We start from the raw sequence: 18,576 nt of genomic DNA on the forward strand, positions 1-18,576 counted from the left end.
GGGGCCCAAAATGCTCGAAGAACTCACTGAGGTGAGATGCTGTTATGCGGTATCTGGGGGGAAAGTAGACCGCTCCAATGTCTAAATCTCCTTGCGGGCTGACAATCCTGATGACAGGACATTGTGCCCAGTCTTGCTGAAACGCGGGCAGCTCTAGGTATTGAATACCGCTCCTGATGAGGATGGCTGCTCCACCGCGTGCTCTGCCAGAAGGATGGTCTGCATGGATGAGGTCATATCCGCTGATATTAAAGTGGGATCTGGGGGAGAAGTGGGTTTCGGCTACGAGTAGGATATCGATCTGGTGGGTCTTCAGATGGTGCTCGACTATGGCCTTGCTGTTCTGCAGGCCGTTCGCATTCCAGACGACTAGGTGGAGCTTTAGTTGCATGACTTGCTGTTGAGAATGGTGGCCACCAGCTGTGTCATCTGGGTGAACATGCGCTCCATCATCCTTTCCATCATTCCTTCCATGCGAGCGAACATCGCTTCTATCTGACCGGAGTGTGGGGTTTCTGTTTGGGTTTGGACTGGGGTTGTGGGATTCTGCGGTGCTGCGTGCACTCCGTTGAGGGCGTCTCGGTAGCTCCTGCCAGAGGTGACGTTTGGTGATGCCACGGGCGGCGCCTTGTTAGCATTAGCGACGGGCCTTGTTTTCGGAGCAGCGAGTGCTTTGGCCCTTTTGTATGCAGGGCATCCCTTGAAAGACGCAGGATGGTCCGCCTGGCAGTGGAAGCAGCACGCTTTGTCGTCCTCCCTCTTCTCACATGCCCTCGATTCGTGAGGGCCTCCACACTTTACACATCGGTATTCCAGGAAGCAGTAACGCTGTGTATGACCGAATCCTTGGCACCTGAAGCATTGAGGCACGTCGTTGAACTTCTGCGGCGGTTCAATGGTTACTACCGACCTGCAGATCCGCTTGACTTGGTAGACGTCTTTGTTGTTGCTGGAAGGCTCCAGGTTGGCGAAGAATATTCCCAGCGGTTCTTTAGTTCTTCTGCCAATGGGATTGTGCAGATCTCTAACAGCGTGCCCTTGTCTGCGAAGGTCTTCAATGATTTCCTCACGATCGGTGGAGTGGTGGAGTCCTTTGATGACAACCTTGTATGCACGTTCATCTTTCGGCTGGAAAGTCCGATGCCTCTTGTTTTGGGCCACAAGTTGGAGACGCAGAGCTGTATAGGACTCTTTGTCCGGCATCATGACACGTACGTTGTTGCCATTCACGGTCTTGTAGGTAAAATTGTTCTTCGGGCCTACAAGAGTCGTGATCATCTTGACGAGTGCCGAGATGTTGGTCACATCGGGGATAAAAATCGGAGGTGGCTTGATGGTCTTCGGGGTGGGCTTTGGTTTCTCGGGGGTCTTGGGCTTGGAATCGTCTTTAGGTCCGGGTTCGTCATCAGAGCTCTCTTGGTCGTACTCGTCTTCTTCGGTCGAGAGTAAAGCGAAGGCGTTGTTGGCGAGCTTCTTGCGCAGAGCTGCGCTAGTGCTTGGCTTATCTTCCAGCTCCTCTCCCTGTGCTTTCTTTGCCGGTTTTCGCTTTATCTCGCCCGGCTCTGTATGCGAGGTGCTTCCCTCGCTGCTGGAGCTGCTCTTGCGTGTTCTCAGAGCCTTTTTGCGTGGTGTTGTTCCAAGCTTGTGGGTGCGCGGGGGGGCCTGCCAGTCCATCTTCTCCAAAGTTGATAAGGAGTGAGGAGGGGGGGGGGGGGGGAAGCTGGGCACCGTAAGCCGGTGAGCCAGGCAGCACGTGGCTGCTGCTTTGCAATTATACCGCTGCTTCGAGCACTGGGTTTTTTGCGCTGATAACACGCACACTCGGGTGTGCGATGGTGTTAGTGCGAACTACCGTTAGGTACGTTGGCTGGGCCAATCAAAACGCGCGACAAGATCACGCGACGCGAAGTGGCTGGGCACAAGTAACGGGACTTACAACTGTGAACAATTTGCTAACAATTTGCTAACAATTTGCTGTCGATCCGCAGGCACGTCTGCACTCGTCGAGTGTTCGATCGCGACGATCAATTTAGTGACGCATATGATATTGTCCTTATCATATAATTTTTGATATAAAGACTTTAAAGAATTGTATCAAGTTGCCAAACACCTCGTCATCAATTTAGTGACGCATATGATATTGTCCCTATCATATAATTAATATACAGACTCTAATGAATTGTGTCAAGTTGCCAAACACCTCGTCATCAATTTAGTGACGCATATGATATTGTCCCTATCATATAATTTTTGATATAAAGACTTTAAAGAATTGTATCAAGTTGCCAAACACCTCGTCATCAATTTAGTGACGCATATGATATTGTCCCTTTCATATAATTAATATAAAGACTTTAATGGATTGTGTCAAGTTGCCAAACACCTCGTCATCAACTACTATATTATGGTTGCGCCGACCTCTCATATTGTATTCTCTTATGTGTTCATAGGATTTTGACAATTATACGAGTAAATTAAATAATATACATATGAAAATGGTTAATTATTATATGTATATGGGAAAAAATGCTAAGATATTCCCATATTCTCTTAGTATTATAGAGAAAAGCCATTTAAGTGAGAGGGTATAGTAGTGTAAACGACCGGAATTACGACAGAGGGTTCAAAAACTACTATAGGTAGGCAGTGGTTGCCGACCTCTCATATTGTTCAAAACTTATGTATTCATATGATTTTGGCAATTGTATGAGTAAATTAAATAATATACATATGAAAATGATTAATTATTATATGTATAAGGGAAAAAATGCTGAAATATTCCCACATTCTCTTAGTATTATAGAGAAAATCCATTATAGTGAGAGGGTATAGTAGTGTAAACGACCGGAATTACGACAGAGGGTTCAAAAACTACTATAGGTAGGCAGTGGTTGCCGACCTCTCATATTGTTCAAAACTTATGTATTCATATGAATTTGGCAATTATATGAGTAAATTAAATAATATACATATGAAAATGATTAATTATTATATGTATAAGGGAAAAAATGCTGAAATATTCCCACATTCTCTTAGTATTATAGAGAAAATCCATTATAGTGAGAGGGTATAGTAGTGTAAACGACCGGAATTACGACAGAGGGTTCAAAAACTACTATAGGTAGGCAGTGGTTGCCGACCTCTCATATTGTTCAAAACTTATGTATTCATATGATTTTGGCAATTATATGATTAAATTAAATAATATACATATGAAAATGGTTAATTATTATATGTATATGGGAAAAAATGCAGAGATATTCCCATATTCTCTTAGTATTATAGAGAAAAGCCATTTAAGTGAGAGGGTATAGTAGTGTAAACGACCGGAATTACGACAGAGGGTTCAAAAACTACTATAGGTAGGCAGTGGTTGCCGACCTCTCATATTGTTCAAAACTTATGTATTCATATGATTTTGGCAATTGTATGAGTAAATTAAATAATATACATACGAAAATGATTAATTATTATATGTATATGGGAAAAAATGCAGAGATATTCCCATATTCTCTTAGTATTATAGAGAAAAGCCATTTAAGTGAGAGGGTATAGTAGTGTAAACCACCGGAATTACGACAGAGGGTTCAAAAACTACTATAGGTAGGCAGTGGTTGCCGACCTCTCATATTGTTCAAAACTTATGTATTCATATGATTTTGGCAATTGTATGAGTAAATTAAATAATATACATATGAAAATGATTAATTATTATATGTATAAGGGAAAAAATGCTGAAATATTCCCACATTCTCTTAGTATTATAGAGAAAATCCATTATAGTGAGAGGGTATAGTAGTGTAAACGACCGGAATTACGACAGAGGGTTCAAAAACTACTATAGGTAGGCAGTGGTTGCCGACCTCTCATATTGTTCAAAACTTATGTATTCATATGATTTTGGCAATTATATGATTAAATTAAATAATATACATATGAAAATGGTTAATTATTATATGTATATGGGAAAAAATGCTGAGATATTCCCATATTCTCTTAGTATTATAGAGAAAAGCCATTTAAGTGAGAGGGTATAGTAGTGTAAACGACCGGAATTACGACAGAGGGTTCAAAAACTACTATAGGTAGGCAGTGGTTGCCGACCTCTCATATTGTTCAAAACTTATGTATTCATATGATTTTGGCAATTGTATGAGTAAATTAAATAATATACATATGAAAATGATTAATTATTATATGTATAAGGGAAAAAATGCTGAAATATTCCCACATTCTCTTAGTATTATAGAGAAAATCCATTATAGTGAGAGGGTATAGTAGTGTAAACGACCGGAATTACGACAGAGGGTTCAAAAACTACTATAGGTAGGCAGTGGTTGCCGACCTCTCATATTGTTCAAAACTTATGTATTCATATGATTTTGGCAATTATATGATTAAATTAAATAATATACATATGAAAATGGTTAATTATTATATGTATATGGGAAAAAATGCTGAGATATTCCCATATTCTCTTAGTATTATAGAGAAAAGCCATTATAGTGAGAGGGTATAGTAGTGTAAACGACCGGAATTACGACAGAGGGTTCAAAAACTACTATAGGTAGGCAGTGGTTGCCGACCTCTCATATTGTTCAAAACTTATGTATTCATATGAATTTGGCAATTATATGAGTAAATTAAATAATAAACATATAAAAATTAATATTTATTATATGTATAAAAAAAAAATAATCATATTATATATGAATAATGGAAAAAAAATGAAATGTTCCTATAATCTCTTAATATATAAGAGAATAGACCGTATGTTGGGTGGCAAACGGAATTGAAAATACCCGCTTTGAGGACAGCGGGTTCAAAAACTACTATAGGTAGGCAGTGGTTGCCGACCTCCCGCATTATTCGAAATATTTATTTCGGATTATGTTTATATTGGTTACATAAAATAAAGTATATTATTATCCGTACAAATTTGTTTCTCAGTTCTATAGAACACGGGACTTGGCTCCGCGGATAATAGGAATATACGCTTTTTAGATAATATCGTTGAAACAAAAGTCAAGTTTCTATTATATATAGAATAACAAATCGTTTCCATATATTATCGTTAATTTTTGGAGGCAGGCAAATATTAATTTATTACCTGCCGTATAGTTGGATTATTATATCGTTACGGTATAATACAAATATGGATTCTTATGAAAGAAATATAAAATTATATATTAAATGTGGAAATATTATCATATGCGCTTGGTTTTATGTTATATATTACCAGAGAGATATATGAAAAGAGATAAATTTTAAATTTATCTTCAAAATGCAAATGATTTAACTTAATATTTATATTGGTTAAACAAAAATTGTACATGTGTGGATACAATAATTATGTATGTTGGAAATAAAATGATATTTTATAATGAAATATGTATATATAAAAAGATAAAATTATAGAAACATATATATTACAATAATTATATGAAATTCTTGTTATATTGGTAAAACAAGTATAAATTAAAAATGAAAATATGGATTACGAATGCTATATAAAAATGGCCGTAATCGAATAGATTTTTTACTTATATTTATATATTTAAAATTTTACCCAAAGGCGAAATATTGAATTTTATTCAATATAATAAAAATCATGGAATTATATAAAGTGAAAAATCTATATATCTATTATATTGCTTATTTCGATTCAAAAAATATGAATGGAATATGAAGGAAAAACATTATTCTGGTTGATCCTGCCAGTAGTTATATGCTTGTCTCAAAGATTAAGCCATGCATGTCTAAGTACACACGAATTAAAAGTGAAACCGCAAAAGGCTCATTATATCAGTTATGGTTCCTTAGATCGTTAACAGTTACTTGGATAACTGTGGTAATTCTAGAGCTAATACATGCAATTAAAACATGAACCTTATGGGACATGTGCTTTTATTAGGCTAAAACCAAGCGATCGCAAGATCGTTATATTGGTTGAACTCTAGATAACATGCAGATCGTATGGTCTTGTACCGACGACAGATCTTTCAAATGTCTGCCCTATCAACTTTTGATGGTAGTATCTAGGACTACCATGGTTGCAACGGGTAACGGGGAATCAGGGTTCGATTCCGGAGAGGGAGCCTGAGAAACGGCTACCACATCTAAGGAAGGCAGCAGGCGCGTAAATTACCCACTCCCAGCTCGGGGAGGTAGTGACGAAAAATAACAATACAGGACTCATATCCGAGGCCCTGTAATTGGAATGAGTACACTTTAAATCCTTTAACAAGGACCAATTGGAGGGCAAGTCTGGTGCCAGCAGCCGCGGTAATTCCAGCTCCAATAGCGTATATTAAAGTTGTTGCGGTTAAAACGTTCGTAGTTGAACTTGTGCTTCATACGGGTAGTACAACTTACAATTGTGGTTAGTACTATACCTTTATGTATGTAAGCGTATTACCGGTGGAGTTCTTATATGTGATTAAATACTTGTATTTTTTCATATGTTCCTCCTATTTAAAAACCTGCACTAGTGCTCTTAAACGAGTGTTATTGTGGGCCGGTACTATTACTTTGAACAAATTAGAGTGCTTAAAGCAGGCTTCAAATGCCTGAATATTCTGTGCATGGGATAATGAAATAAGACCTCTGTTCTGCTTTCATTGGTTTTCAGATCAAGAGGTAATGATTAATAGAAGCAGTTTGGGGGCATTAGTATTACGACGCGAGAGGTGAAATTCTTGGACCGTCGTAAGACTAACTTAAGCGAAAGCATTTGCCAAAGATGTTTTCATTAATCAAGAACGAAAGTTAGAGGTTCGAAGGCGATCAGATACCGCCCTAGTTCTAACCATAAACGATGCCAGCTAGCAATTGGGTGTAGCTACTTTTATGGCTCTCTCAGTCGCTTCCCGGGAAACCAAAGCTTTTGGGCTCCGGGGGAAGTATGGTTGCAAAGCTGAAACTTAAAGGAATTGACGGAAGGGCACCACCAGGAGTGGAGCCTGCGGCTTAATTTGACTCAACACGGGAAAACTTACCAGGTCCGAACATAAGTGTGTAAGACAGATTGATAGCTCTTTCTCGAATCTATGGGTGGTGGTGCATGGCCGTTCTTAGTTCGTGGAGTGATTTGTCTGGTTAATTCCGATAACGAACGAGACTCAAATATATTAAATAGATATCTTCAGGATTATGGTGCTGAAGCTTATGTTAGCCTTCATTCATGGTGGCAGTAAAATGTTTATTGTGTTTGAATGTGTTTATGTAAGTGGAGCCGTACCTGTTGGTTTGTCCCATTATAAGGACACTAGCTTCTTAAATGGACAAATTGCGTCTAGCAATAATGAGATTGAGCAATAACAGGTCTGTGATGCCCTTAGATGTCCTGGGCTGCACGCGCGCTACAATGAAAGTATCAACGTGTATTTCCTAGACCGAGAGGTCCGGGTAAACCGCTGAACCACTTTCATGCTTGGGATTGTGAACTGAAACTGTTCACATGAACTTGGAATTCCCAGTAAGTGTGAGTCATTAACTCGCATTGATTACGTCCCTGCCCTTTGTACACACCGCCCGTCGCTACTACCGATTGAATTATTTAGTGAGGTCTCCGGACGTGATCACTGTGACGCCTTGCGTGTTACGGTTGTTTCGCAAAAGTTGACCGAACTTGATTATTTAGAGGAAGTAAAAGTCGTAACAAGGTTTCCGTAGGTGAACCTGCGGAAGGATCATTATTGTATAATATCCTTATCGTTAATAAATATTTGTTATAATACAAATAAATACAATTTACCAAAATAAAAATATTACAAAATGATTCCACGGAATCAAAAGTTAAAGTCAAAATAAAATGAAGATGGCTTTTATTTTATATGTGGGGCTTGGCAACCTCATAAAAAGACTTTAACATTATTAATGTTGCTGTGCGTATTTGTGGCAGTACTTACTACAACAACGGCGTTTCCTATAAAAACAAATTCTCGAAAATGGAAATCGAAGAAACTAAACTAAATTCGAAAGTAGAAGTCGAATTAAAATAAAAATAATTTTGAATGTGTGGTAATCAAAATAAGTGTGTGTGTATATGGACCATAATATACACGCGTTGCGAATATGTATTGTTCATCTATGTTATGAGCATACGTTGGCTAATGCAACAACCTAAAATATACAATGTTTGTACCTGTCATCCATCAGGTTAATGTTTTATATAAATTTTGCAGTATGTGTCACCCAAAATAGCAAACCATAACCAGATTATTATGATACATAATGCTTATATGAAACTAAGACATTTCGCAACATTTATTTTAGGTATAAAAATAAATTTATTGAAGGAATTGATATATGCCAGTAAAATGGTGTATTTTTAATTTCTTTCAATAAAAACAATATTGACATTATATAAAATTGAATTATAAAACTCTAAGCGGTGGATCACTCGGCTCATGGGTCGATGAAGAACGCAGCAAACTGTGCGTCATCGTGTGAACTGCAGGACACATGAACATCGACATTTTGAACGCATATCGCAGTCCATGCTGTTATGTACTTTAATTAATTTTATAGTGCTGCTTGGACTACATATGGTTGAGGGTTGTAAGACTATGCTAATTAAGTTGTTTATAAATTTTTTATAAGCATATGGTATATTATTGGATTAAATAATGATTTTATTCATAATATTAAAAAAGAAATGAAAAACATTATCTCACATTTGAATGTGAAAAACGAAGAGAAATATTTTCTTTTTCAATCAAATAATACTGAGAAATGTCTAGCATAAAAAATTGAAATATTTTTCATCTAGAATTGTCTCTTATTAATGATTCGGAAAAAGAAAAATCTTGGTTTTGTTATTATTCTTCGTTGGTTCGTTAAATGGATAAAAATGACTTTGCTTACAAGAACTATTGGAACTATTTATAACGAATTTAATTGATTGTTTTATCATTTATATATAAAGAATTTATGGCAAAATATAGTTATATATACAACCTCAACTCATATGGGACTACCCCCTGAATTTAAGCATATTAATTAGGGGAGGAAAAGAAACTAACAAGGATTTTCTTAGTAGCGGCGAGCGAAAAGAAAACAGTTCAGCACTAAGTCACTTTGTCTATATGGCAAATGTGAGATGCAGTGTATGGAGCGTCAATATTCTAGTATGAGAAATTAATGATTTAAGTCCTTCTTAAATGAGGCCATTTACCCATAGAGGGTGCCAGGCCCGTATAACGTTAATGATTGCTAGATGATGTTTCCAAAGAGTCGTGTTGCTTGATAGTGCAGCACTAAGTGGGTGGTAAACTCCATCTAAAACTAAATATAACCATGAGACCGATAGTAAACAAGTACCGTGAGGGAAAGTTGAAAAGAACTCTGAATAGAGAGTTAAACAGTACGTGAAACTGCTTAGAGGTTAAGCCCGATGAACCTGAATATCCGTTATGGAAAATTCATCATTAAAATTGTAATATTTAAATAATATTATTAAGAATAATGTGCATTTTTTCCATATAAGGACATTGTAATCTATTAGCATATCCCAAATTTATCATAAAATATAACTTATAGTTTATTCCAATTAAATTGCTTGCATTTTAACACAGAATAAATGTTATTAATTTGATAAAGTGCTGATAGATTTATATTATTACAGAGCGTTAATTTTTCGGAATTATATAATGGCATAATTATCATTGATTTTTGTGTTTATTATATGCTCTTGTATGATTAACAATGCGAAAGATTCAGGATACCTTCGGGACCCGTCTTGAAACACGGACCAAGGAGTCTAACATATGTGCAAGTTATTGGGATGTAAACCTAATAGCGTAATTAACTTGACTAATAATGGGATTAGTTTTTTAGCTATTTATAGCTAATTAACACAATCCCGGGGCGTTCTATATAGTTATGTATAATGTATATTTATATTATTTATGCCTCTAACTGGAACGTACCTTGAGCATATATGCTGTGACCCGAAAGATGGTGAACTATACTTGATCAGGTTGAAGTCAGGGGAAACCCTGATGGAAGACCGAAACAGTTCTGACGTGCAAATCGATTGTCAGAATTGAGTATAGGGGCGAAAGACCAATCGAACCATCTAGTAGCTGGTTCCTTCCGAAGTTTCCCTCAGGATAGCTGGTGCATTTTAATATTATATAAAATAATCTTATCTGGTAAAGCGAATGATTAGAGGCCTTAGGGTCGAAACGATCTTAACCTATTCTCAAACTTTAAATGGGTAAGAACCTTAACTTTCTTGATATGAAGTTCAAGGTTATGATATAATGTGCCCAGTGGGCCACTTTTGGTAAGCAGAACTGGCGCTGTGGGATGAACCAAACGTAATGTTACGGTGCCCAAATTAACAACTCATGCAGATACCATGAAAGGCGTTGGTTGCTTAAAACAGCAGGACGGTGATCATGGAAGTCGAAATCCGCTAAGGAGTGTGTAACAACTCACCTGCCGAAGCAACTAGCCCTTAAAATGGATGGCGCTTAAGTTGTATACCTATACATTACCGCTAAAGTAGATGATTTATATTACTTGTGATATAAATTTTGAAACTTTAGTGAGTAGGAAGGTACAATGGTATGCGTAGAAGTGTTTGGCGTAAGCCTGCATGGAGCTGCCATTGGTACAGATCTTGGTGGTAGTAGCAAATAATCGAATGAGACCTTGGAGGACTGAAGTGGAGAAGGGTTTCGTGTGAACAGTGGTTGATCACGAGTTAGTCGGTCCTAAGTTCAAGGCGAAAGCCGAAAATTTTCAAGTAAAACAAAAATGCCTAACTATATAAACAAAGCGAATATAATACACTTGAATAATTTTGAACGAAAGGGAATACGGTTCCAATTCCGTAACCTGTTGAGTATCCGTTTGTTATTAAATATGGGCCTCGTGCTCATCCTGGCAACAGGAACGACCATAAAGAAGCCGTCGAGAGATATCGGAAGAGTTTTCTTTTCTGTTTTATAGCCGTACTACCATGGAAGTCTTTCGCAGAGAGATATGGTAGATGGGCTAGAAGAGCATGACATATACTGTTGTGTCGATATTTTCTCCTCGGACCTTGAAAATTTATGGTGGGGACACGCAAACTTCTCAACAGGCCGTACCAATATCCGCAGCTGGTCTCCAAGGTGAAGAGTCTCTAGTCGATAGAATAATGTAGGTAAGGGAAGTCGGCAAATTAGATCCGTAACTTCGGGATAAGGATTGGCTCTGAAGATTGAGATAGTCGGGCTTGATTGGGAAACAATAACATGGTTTATGTGCTCGTTCTGGGTAAATAGAGTTTCTAGCATTTATGTTAGTTACTTGTTCCCCGGATAGTTTAGTTACGTAGCCAATTGTGGAACTTTCTTGCTAAAATTTTTAAGAATACTATTTGGGTTAAACCAATTAGTTCTTATCAATTATAACGATTATCAATTAACAATCAATTCAGAACTGGCACGGACTTGGGGAATCCGACTGTCTAATTAAAACAAAGCATTGTGATGGCCCTAGCGGGTGTTGACACAATGTGATTTCTGCCCAGTGCTCTGAATGTCAAAGTGAAGAAATTCAAGTAAGCGCGGGTCAACGGCGGGAGTAACTATGACTCTCTTAAGGTAGCCAAATGCCTCGTCATCTAATTAGTGACGCGCATGAATGGATTAACGAATTCCTACTGTCCTATCTAATGGATTAACGACGGACGTGTTTTCGTTGCGCTCGTGTACAGATTGCGAAGAACTTGGTTTTCCGTGTTTGGAAAGTAATAAAATCGGTGAATTAGTGCTCCGCGAAAGTCGTGTGCTAATTTTCGTGTGTTATAAACAAGCGGTTTGGAAGTAATTAACAATTAATTGTTGGGAATTTTCCACTTAGCACGTGCTGAAGGCGAACTTACGAGTAAGTTTTTCGAGTAAGCTTTTTGATCAGCTGTCACAAAGCTTATTGGTGGGAGTCACTGCTAAGGTTTGTGTCTAGGGAGAGTTTTAGTGCTACCAGACTCTACCGATAGGTGGAGCTCGAGTTCCAGAGCAACTACCTTTTGTCAGCGAGTAAACGAGCATACGGTTGCTGGCGTCGACGGTAGGTGGAGCCACCATCGTATTTATGCCGATGGAGAGCGACAGCAGCGCGAGTGCCTTGAGCGGAAGTAGTGCCTCGATGAAGTCCAGACGAGGCAGGCGCAGAAGCCATCTGGCATCTAAGAGCTCGGCGCCAACGCAGGCGAAATTGGTTGCCCTGGCATCGAATGGAGTGCCAGAACCCGTTGGGGTACTGGAGGAGCCGTTTTCGTCGCTGGAGGACGCCCGGGCGGCTACGGAGAACGCTGCCATTGATGCTGCCCCCCCCACGCTGCTGCCACCGCTGCTGATCCTACTGCTGCCCCTGCTGCCGACCACACTGCTGCCTCCGCCGTTTTCACTGCTGCTAAAATTGTTGCCACCACTGCCACTGCCGCCACCGCTGCCGCCCGTGCTGGGCAAGCAGCCATGATGGCAGAGCTGTCGGCCACACAGCGCATGGTGAGAAGCAGCTTCCGCAGACTAGGAGAAGTGGACACGGAAGAGCTCTCATATGCTATCAGCCGCTACGATGAGCTGGTGTTGGCGCTAATGCTCCGGTGCGGAGAGCTGGAGACGCGGCTTGCTATGCCGCCACCGCCGCCGCCGTCGTTGAATCTGTTGAAAAATACGGCCGCCAATGCTCCCCAGATGCAGCAGGTTGCACCCATCGCTGCCCCGCGGACTACCAAGGTCCGCGAGACGTGGTCAGCGGTGGTGAAGTGCGACGACCCTGCGCTATCGGGGAAAGACATAGCGGAAAAGGTGCGAACGATGGTTGCACCCTCTCTCGGAGTCAGAGTACACGAGGTCCGTGAGCTCCGTCGAGGTGGTGGTGCGATCATTCGCACTCCTTCGGTGGGAGAGCTGCAGAAGGTGGTCGCTTCAAAAAGATTCGCCGAGGTTGGCCTAAATGTGGCACGGAATGCGGCCGAGAAGCCGAAGGTCGTCGTATATGACGTCGACACAGCTATCGGCCCTGAGGAGTTTATGAAGGAGCTCCACGAAAACAACTTCGACAGCGAAATGAATCTGGCCCAGTTTAAGAAGTCAGTGCACCTGGTGACCAAGGCGTGGTCGGTAGCTGACGGCGCCACAGTAAATGTGACGCTGGAGGTTGACGACCGGGCGATGGCGAAGCTTGATGTAGGTCGTGTCTACATCAAGTGGTTCTCATTCCGATGCCGGTCACAGGTCCGCACATACGCCTGCCACAGATGTGTGGGTTTCGACCACAAGGTCAGCGAATGCCGGCAGAAGGATAGTGTCTGTCGCCAGTGCGGGCAACAAGGCCACACTGCGGCAAAGTGCCAAAACCCGGTGGACTGCCGGAACTGCCGCCACAGAGGGCAACCCTCGGGGCATTACATGCTCTCGAGCGTTTGCCCGATATACGGGGCGTTGCTGGCGAGGGTGCAAGCTAGACACTAATGTTTAGCTTCATCCAAGCGAACTGTGGCCGAGGCCGAGCTGCGACCATCGAGCTCGGAGTCCGACTCAGGAGATCGGAGTCTATGTTCGCGCTGGTGCAGGAGCCGTATCTCGACGGGGACGGAATGGATGTGCTGCCTGAAGGAATGAGAATTTTCATCGATCGGCGAGGGAAGGCAGCCATCCTAGTGGATCACCAGGAAGCCATCTGTATGCCAGTGGAGACCCTCACCACAGATTATGGCGTATGTCTGGTCGTGAAAGGGAGTTTTGGCTCAATCTTCCTTTGCGCCGCATACTGCCAGTATGATGCACCTCTGGAACCGTACATCCGGTACATGGATGCGGTCCTGCTGCAGGCCAGCAGAACCCCCGCAATCCTGGGCCTCGACGCGAATGCAGTGTCCCCCATGTGGCTTAGCAAACTCTCTCGTCATGCCGAGGGGCAAGCTAACTACAGACGGGGTGAGCTGCTGTCAGAGTGGATGCTGGAGGCAAGAGTCGCCGCCCTAAACCAGTCAACAGAGGTGTACACGTTCGATAATTACAGAGCTACAAGCGATATCGACGTGACAATCGTCAATGAGGCAGCATCTATGTGGGCCACATATGAGTGGAGAGTGGACGAGTGGGAATTGAGTGACCACAACATCATTACTGTTGTGGCCGAACCAACTACCGCGCGCGCAGTTGAGAGCATAGCTCCTGTGCCGTCCTGGAACTTCTCCAATGCACGTTGGCGATTGTTCAAGGAGGAAATGGTGAGTAGAGCAGCCGAACTTCCGGAAAACTTCTCAGAGTCGCCGTTGGACCAGCAAGTTTCGACCCTGCGCAGTATAGTACATAATGTATGTGATATTGCGCTGGGAAGAAAGTCCATCCGATTGCCCAGCAGGAGAGCACGTTGGTGGACTGCCGACCTCTGTGATGCAAGGCGCGAAGTCCGGAGACTTCGTCGCCTACTTCAAAATGGAAGGCGTCATGATGATGATGCCGCAATAGAGCGTGTATTGGTCGACCTGAGGCGGGCCTCAGCCAACTACAAGAAGCTCATTTGGAGGGCGAAAATGGATGAGTGGAAACGCTTCGTGGGAGATCATGCCGACGACCCATGGGGGCGCGTCTATAAGATTTGCCGAGGCCGCAGGAAGTGCACGGAGATTGGGTGCCTCCGCGTGAATGGCGAGATGATCACCGATTGGGGTGACTGTGCACGAGTGCTCCTCCGCAATTTCTTCCCAGTTGCGGAGTCCGAAGCACCGACTGCCATCGCGGAGGAAGTCCCACCGGCCCTCGAAGTATTCGAGGTTGATGCATGTGTTGCCCGGTTGAAGAGCAGGCGCTCTCCCGGCTTGGACGGCATTAATGGCACTATCTGCAAGGCAGTCTGGCGCGCCATACCCGAGCACCTTGCATCGTTGTTTTCCCGATGCATCCGATTAGGATACTTTCCCGCTGAGTGGAAGTGCCCACGAGTTGTCTCGCTGCTCAAAGGGCCAGATAAGGACAAATGTGAGCCCTCCTCATATAGAGGAATATGCTTGCTACCAGTCTTTGGTAAGGTGCTCGAGGCCATCATGGTGAATCGTGTGAGAGAAGTTCTTCCGGAAGGCTGCAGATGGCAATTTGGATTTCGCCAAGGACGATGTGTGGAGGATGCTTGGAGGCACGTGAAGAGCAGTGTTTGTGCCAGCCCGGCGCAATACGTGCTCGGCACATTCGTGGACTTCAAAGGAGCATTCGACAACGTCGAATGGAGTGCTGCACTCCGCCGACTAGCCGACTTGGGATGCCGGGAGATGGGCTTGTGGCAGAGCTTTTTCTCCGGCCGAAGAGCAGTGATCCGAAGCAGTTCCGGTACTGTGGATGTACCGGTAACTAGAGGCTGCCCGCAGGGGTCAATCAGTGGCCCATTTATCTGGGACATACTGATGGATGTACTGCTTCAGCGTCTCCAGCCGTATTGCCAGCTGAGTGCATACGCGGATGACTTGCTGCTTCTCGTCGAGGGAAATTCCCGAGCTGAGCTAGAGGAAAAAGGTGCAGAGCTGATGTCCATCGTAGAAGCGTGGGGAGCGGAAGTTGGCGTTACCGTCTCGACCAGCAAGACGGTAATAATGCTGCTGAAAGGTGCCTTGAGACGTGCGCCTACGGTGAGGTTTGCTGGAGCGAACCTTCCGTATGTGCGTAGCTGTCGGTACCTTGGCATCACGGTCAGTGAAGGAATGAAATTCCTCACGCACATAGCTTCGCTTCGCCAGCGGATGACCGGAGTCGTTGGAGCATTGGCGCGTGTGCTTCGAGCCGACTGGGGCTTCAGTCCTCGAGCCAGGCGGACCATATATGACGGACTCATGGCACCTTGTGTGCTGTTTGGTGCCCCGGTATGGTATGACACCGCCGAACAGGTAGCCGCCGGAGACGACTAGCCTCCTGCCAGAGGCTAATCCTGCTTGGATGCCTTTCGGTATGCCGAACAGTGTCCACAGTGGCACTGCAGGTACTTGGCGGAGCTCCCCCGCTTGACTTGGCTGCTAAGTTTTTAGCGGTCAAGTACAAGCTGAAGCGTGGATACCCGCTGGAGGAGAACGACTGGCTATACGGCGAGGACACTACGTGTCTAAGCTGGAAGCAGAGGAAGACTCGCCTAGAGGAGTGCTTGCTGCAGAATTGGCAAAACAGATGGGATGACGACAGCGAACCAGGACGGGTGACGCACAAGTTCATCCCATACGTCACTCTCGCCTATCGAGATCCAAGCTTTGGATTCTCGATGAGGACGTCTTTCCTGCTGACAGGTCACGGGTCGTTTAACGCATTTTTGCAAGGGAGAGCCCTCAGCGATACCACTGCTTGCGCTTGTGGTGATCCATATGAGGACTGGATGCACATATTGTGCGCTTGTCCTCTATATGCAGATTTGCGAAACCTCGATGGACTTGGAGTGCAGCGCCTTGGCGAAAACTGGACCTTCAATAGAATCCTGGAAGATCAGCAGAGGATTCAACGGCTGGCAGCGTTTGCGGACGAGGTGTTCCGTAGGAGGAGGGGTATTTAGCCCAAAACTTCGCCGTGTGGTTAGCGGGCGAGAATACTTCCACAGCCCGCTATTGCTTGTCGTAAGAGGCGACTAATATAGCGACTGGTTCCTCTAACCATGCTTGTCGGAGCAAAAGGAGGAGGCCCACCGAGCCTCTCTTTCGGTACCACGGGTTGTGCTGCTCCAAGACAGCACATTGAGGTAGGCCCCCTGGTGGGAGTATCGTGGTGGCTGTGGTTGATACCCATATCGCGGGTAGAGCCTTCGTGTTCGACGTTTGAGTTACGGTGCTAGTTGCGCAAAACTCGGGTGCTGTGACCCAGAGATCAGTAGAGATTTTAGGTAGATCTCGCTCCTCAGCAAGGGGGAGTGCTTGCCCGGCAAGCAAGTACTCGAATTGCTACCGGGGTGGTCGCTATGTACATAGCTATAGCTTCCAGTCCGGGACGTTTGTCTGGCGTATCCAGACTCATGCACCATGTTGATACATGCACCACTTGTGGGTGTTCAGGGTGTCGTGGTTGTAATCCCTTCAGTGTGGAACACGCCACGTAAAACAAGTTCGGAGAGGTCCGAAAGTCACTGTCCCTATCTACTATCTAGCGAAACCACAGCCAAGGGAACGGGCTTGGAATAATTAGCGGGGAAAGAAGACCCTTTTGAGCTTGACTCTAATCTGGCAGTGTAAGGAGACATAAGAGGTGTAGAATAAGTGGGAGATATTAGACCTCGGTTTGGTATCGTCAATGAAATACCACTACTCTTATTGTTTCCTTACTTACTTGATTAAATGGAACGTGTATCATTCCTAGCCATTATACGGATATATTTATTATATCTTATGGTATTGGGTTTTGATGCAAGCTTCTTGATCAAAGTATCACGAGTTTGTTATATAATCGCAAACAAATTCTTTAATAAAACGATGCATTTATGTATTTTTGATTTGAAAATTTGGTATAACTCCAATTACTCAGGTATGATCCAATTCAAGGACATTGCCAGGTAGGGAGTTTGACTGGGGCGGTACATCTCTCAAATAATAACGGAGGTGTCCCAAGGCCAGCTCAGTGCGGACAGAAACCACACATAGAGCAAAAGGGCAAATGCTGACTTGATCTCGGTGTTCAGTACACACAGGGACAGCAAAAGCTCGGCCTATCGATCCTTTTGGTTTAAAGAGTTTTTAACAAGAGGTGTCAGAAAAGTTACCATAGGGATAACTGGCTTGTGGCGGCCAAGCGTTCATAGCGACGTCGCTTTTTGATCCTTCGATGTCGGCTCTTCCTATCATTGTGAAGCAAAATTCACCAAGCGTTGGATTGTTCACCCATGCAAGGGAACGTGAGCTGGGTTTAGACCGTCGTGAGACAGGTTAGTTTTACCCTACTAATGACAAAACGTTGTTGCGACAGCATTCCTGCGTAGTACGAGAGGAACCGCAGGTACGGACCAATGGCACAATACTTGTTCGAGCGAACAGTGGTATGACGCTACGTCCGTTGGATTATGCCTGAACGCCTCTAAGGTCGTATCCGTGCTGGACTGCAATGATAATAAGGGCAATTTGCATTGTATGGCTTCTAAACCATTTAAAGTTTATAATTTATTTTATAAACGACAATGGATGTGATGCCAATGTAATTTGTAACATAGTAAATTAGGAGGATCTTCGATCACCTGATGCCGCGCTAGTTACATATAAAAGCATTATTTAATACAATGACAAAGCCTAGAATCAATTGTAAACGACTTTTGTAACAGGCAAGGTGTTGTAAGTGGTTGAGCAGCTGCCATACTGCGATCCACTGAAGCTTATCCTTTGCTTGATGATTCGATAAATAAATGATTTTTTCCTGTAGCCAAACACCTCGTCATCAATTTAGTGACGCATATGATATTGTCCCTATCATATAATTAATATAAGACTTTAATGGATTGTGTCAAGTTGCCAAACACCTCGTCATCAATTTAGTGACGCATATGATATTGTCCCTATCATATAATTAATATAAAGACTTTAATGAATGTGTCAAGTTGCCAAACACCTCGTCATCAATT

At 43.0% G+C, this 18,576-nt stretch overlaps 2 non-coding genes and 1 pseudogene across 2 annotated transcripts; all 3 read left to right on the plus strand.

Annotated features, from left to right (window-relative positions):
• The first annotated feature begins 5,701 nt into the window (after window positions 1-5,701).
• LOC116802824 lies at window positions 5,702-7,697 on the plus strand. Its single transcript, XR_004363163.1, has one exon. It is a non-coding gene; the product is annotated as a small subunit ribosomal RNA (ribosomal RNA).
• A 687-nt stretch (window positions 7,698-8,384) lies between these two features.
• Window positions 8,385-8,563, plus strand: LOC116802822. Its single transcript, XR_004363161.1, has one exon. It is a non-coding gene; the product is annotated as a 5.8S ribosomal RNA (ribosomal RNA).
• Window positions 8,564-8,957: 394 nt separating this feature from the next.
• On the plus strand, window positions 8,958-18,353 carry LOC116802820 (annotated as a pseudogene).
• Window positions 18,354-18,576: the final 223 nt, after the last annotated feature.

The sequence above is a fragment of the Drosophila sechellia genome, unplaced genomic scaffold, assembly GCF_004382195.2.
Source record: "Drosophila sechellia strain sech25 unplaced genomic scaffold, ASM438219v1 U_228, whole genome shotgun sequence".
Classification (NCBI taxonomy): Eukaryota; Metazoa; Arthropoda; class Insecta; order Diptera; family Drosophilidae; genus Drosophila; species Drosophila sechellia.